Here is a 4,784-nt window from a genome sequence, read left to right on the forward strand (position 1 = left end):
AAAAGAGTGTTCTGTGTGAAAGCGGTTTGATTTCAGTGTCGTTTGGTTTGCTATTAATAATAAGAGAAAATTGCATTGTCACCCCCTGAACTTCAGTCGTTATTCAACGCCACCCCCTGGACTTTTCGAAACATCAAAGCCACCCCCTAAAAATTCAAAAAATTTCAAATCGGTCCCTGCCTTTAGCCGACCGTGAGAAATGAATGAAAACCGGTTAGTTTTTTTCTAATATACCCAAAATACCCCCACCTATTGTGAGAGGACAATATTGCCCTCTCCTTTATTTCCATCTCCTAAACCCATACCCATCTCACATCTCTCATCTCTCATCTCACTCCTCTCACTCAGTCGGCCGGACAAGAAGAAGAAGAAGACGAAGACCCACTTGCAACACGATTCTCCCCTCCTCCGGCGTGCGATTCTCCCCTCCTCCGGCGTTCCAATTAGGGTTTGTAGTTGTTTCGATTTGAGTATTTCTGATTACAGACTCTATTTAATCGGAATTGGAACTTGAAATTCTGTAGTTTTCTGCATTGGGGAAGCGATGGACGAGAAAACGGATGTCGTTAATGCGAAAAAGGTTATGTCTCCATGCGATGTCGAAGCTCTGAAGAAATGTCTGGAGGAGAACAAGGGTGACTACGTGAAATGCCAATCTCAGGTGGAAGCTTTCAGGTCTTCATGTTCTCTGAAGAAACCAAATTCGGTCACTCAACCCTCGCCCAAGCTCAGACGTGGTTCCATGTCCGATCTTTAAAAAACTGTAAAAGTTATAGTTTGCTTCTAATTCCTAGACAGGACAAGTAAATCATGTTCTTTTAATTGCAGACTTACATGATAATTCTCTGAAATCTATTTTGATATTTTCTGAACTGGTCTAATGGTTAGTACACAATTTAATCTTAAAATTTCTCAGCCTTGATCGTTTTCTATCCAGGTACAATTACAACTAACTCTGCAGATTGTTATACATTTTAATGTTCCCCTTTTGATGCTTATAAGAAGAGAAATCTCTTAATATACAAAATTGAGGTTTGGAGAAGAGAACTGGACTTAGATTTCATCTTTAGAATCAAACTCCTTCATGGTTTCCTCTGAACTTGGTGTTTCATTAACATGTCTGCCGATAGCACGCCCTCTATCCATGTGACAATATTGAATGCTAAACCTTCCAATACTCTTGAGTAGCTCTCTAAGATTGCTTGCCCTACGTCCTGCAAGAAAAGATCGTGTTTTAATATTGACATTTTAACATTATTAGATATACAGAATGACCAAGCTGAGCTCTGGGCACTTACCCTATTGTATTGGATTTTACTTGTGTCCAAGGTTGTCTGGGATAGTTCTGGGAACCTTTGCAGTATAAACAATCGCACGCTGGAGGAGGGGAGAATCGCACGCCGGAGGAGGGGAGAATCGTGTTGCAAGTGGGTCTTCGTCTTCTTCTTCTTCTTGTCCGGCCGACTGAGTGAGATGAGAGATGAGAGGTGAGAGATGTGAGATGGGTATGGGTTTAGGAGATGGAAATAAAGGAGAGGGCAATATTGTCCTCTCACAATAGGTGGGGGTATTTTGGGTATATTAGAAAAAAACTAACCGGTTTTCATTCATTTCTCACGGTCGGCTAACGGTAGGGACTGATTTGAAATTTTTTGAATTTTTAGGGGGTGGCTTTGAAGTTTCGAAAAGTCCAGGGGGTGGCGTTGAATAACGACCAAAGTTCAGGGGGTGGCAATGAAATTTTCTCTAATAATAAAAAAAAACGTGTGTTTTGTGTGAAAGCTGAAATGTATAAGATTAAAATGGTTTTTGTACAATTTGATTCACGCACATGAAATTCACAACAGTGTTTTCCTTTTATGAATTCCATATATGTGGATCAGATCTGCCCTTTGAATTTTCATTACCGAACATCCAATTGTTGAAAATTACAAAATTACCCACTGCAATACAGTGTTCAACATGAGACATTCTTGACGGTTATGATCCTAAACCCAAATTAAGGGAATTCCACATGGCCAATGCCCTAAAACGAAACCTTCTTCCTCCTCCTCTCCCTCTGCAACTTGCTATATTGCCAACCAAATGTCAGAGGAACTGAATATTGTATTTCTGTGTAGCAGTTTGCAACGACTTGGCTTGTTGCGACAGGGTGGAGCGAGTGCATGTAGCAGCTGCAAGGCAACAGGCCGGTGTGTGCGTGATTGTGATTGGTGTTGGACTTGAGAGATTGCAGCGGTTAGGCGCGGAATGAGTGCAACGACCCTCAATATAACGCATCGAATCTTCAATGTCTCCAGGGGTTCCCTTTGTTCGACCCCAGCAAGAAGAACTCAGGACAGCTAAGGCACCCATGACCAAAATCTTCTTCGAATCTTAGAGAGTAACTTTATTTCATGATGGTATAATGATTGATTCATTTCTTGACAACCAAACATGGCGTAAAGTAAATTTGGACCAATCTTTTAAACCGTCAAACATAGCGTAAAAGGAATTTGGATCGGGTTCTTACAAAGAAATCTTTCTCATACGATGCGTGATCTACATATGGAATACATTATACTCTCTCTCTCTCTCTTCCCCCCCCCCCTCCCTCTGACAATAGGTCATTTCATTTCTTTGATTGCCACAAGGGTAAGCATAAACTAAATTTCATTCCTTTTTTCACAAGTCAATAGCCTAAACAAAGTATCCCTCTTCTCTCTCCCCTCACGAGGTCATTTCATTTCTTTGATTGCCACAAGGGTAGGCATAAACTATATTTCATTCTTTTTTCTCTTTTCTCTAAGTCAATGGCATAAATAAAGTCTCCCTCTTCTCTCTCTCCCCCTATTCTTTTTCTAGTGAAAAAAAAAAAGAAAGATTTCTTTTTAAGAGTTTCCCAATTCATTCATTATCTCTCCCCTTGTTCGAGTGCAAAGAGATAAGTGAAATATATTTGTAGTTCATTGATCATTGTTTATAAGTGAGATTTATATCTTTCCCCCAAAAAAAACATAGATTTTTTCCTAATAAACCTTGGACATTTTGGAGAACTATTCGATTGAGATCTTTGAGTGTGTCTATGAGATTACTACTTCCTCAGTCAATGAAAAATCCAGAATTTGGCTTCTTGCACGTACAGAAAATACAAAATGCATAGTACTCATAATTGGAAATTTAGGATGAAAAATATGAATATATAAAGGATATGATTGGTTATACAAGTGACGTGTATATAATTCAATAAACACAAAAATGATATCTAAAGAATTTTCATTTTTTGTCTTAAAAATTTTGATTTTTTTAATCGGCTCAACCCATTTCAAAGAGATGACAAAAATTTTAAGGGAACACTACATGAAAGGAGATTTTGATAAATTAGACTTGATATAAATATATGGGAAAAATTCTTCTTTGTGAGGAGTTTGACCCTTGCGTCGAGGCGCATAGGGTGGCTGAAATAACCAATCAACCCCCATGAAAGGGAAAATAATTTTTATGTGGATGCTTCCTTGATCGTATGCTCCTTTTAGTTCTTGCACACATGCAAAAATCGTATTCCTCCACAAAAAATATTTTTTTATAAAAAAAAAAATTATTAAGACGAAACAGGTAATAAAAGATCTAACTGAATATCCAAACAAATATTTTCTCTGATGCCAGCATGCTTCGGTAAGATATGGACAGGGTTGATAACATGTCTAGGTTTCTTAAATTACAGTAACCAAATTATAATATATATATATATATATATATTAAAAATATTTTCACAACCATGGTAAGATGGGCTACTCCACTTGGAAGGGGTCTTCCCAATAAAGGAGAAATCGATAAATCAAGGACAAAAGGAAAGTGTCTCTCTCTCTTTTAATTTGTGCAACTTTGTAATGGAAAGTCTCCTCTTGCCTCTTACCAAGAAAGAAGTCTATTGCATATAATACTCTAATTAGTAGGTTATCTACTTACAGAGTCAAGATGGCATGTAATCATACTGACATTATCTAATGCATGTTTTTCTTTTAGTCGATCCAAAAAAAAAAAGTCTCTCTCTCCTCGAATGCTATCATATTTAATTAAGCAAATCCCGGAAAGAGAAGAGGAATATATCTGCAATTCTTCGTTGTTTATGAGTTGATTTCTCTCTTAGCTGGGAAACCGATCGAGAACTATTCAATGGGATCATATGAGATTACCGTCGCCCTCGCCTTTGGTAAGATGGGCTACTCCACTTATAGAGTCGAAACCTCGTTCAATGGAAGATCGAGAACGTGTTTTCTTGCACTTAGGAATCTCATGCAAGTGGATACACTCACATATTGACCAGTTTGTGCATACAAAGCAAAAACTCCTCTCAGTCCCTAGTCTGGTTCTCACACGGTATATCTCTCTCGCCAACAAGGCTTCCTCACCTAGGATCCTGATGCTGAAGAAAAACCCAACTCCCTCCATTTCATGTAATAAGCCTTTCCCAAATCAGCTTTGGTAAGTAATCTAGATCTTCTCCATCCAATGCATGCTGGAGAAGATGGGACTCCATGGTAAGAAGCTCTTAATTAAATAATTTTTTTAATAATAGAAGAAGCAATTAAGAGGTCTCAAGTTTTAAACAGATCAATAGAATTGTCATCCAGATACTCCCGACTAAATTTGAATTCCCACATATGACTCTCTTCAACTAAATTTATCTTCATTATTAATAATGGGTTTTATCTTATTATATTAAAATTGGTTCCATGTTTGGTTACACTAAGAATATTAATCCATTCAAAATTTTAAAAACCAAAAAAATAAAAATCATCTTC

Source organism: Macadamia integrifolia, chromosome 6 (genome assembly GCF_013358625.1).
Source record: "Macadamia integrifolia cultivar HAES 741 chromosome 6, SCU_Mint_v3, whole genome shotgun sequence".
Taxonomy (NCBI): domain Eukaryota; kingdom Viridiplantae; phylum Streptophyta; class Magnoliopsida; order Proteales; family Proteaceae; genus Macadamia; species Macadamia integrifolia.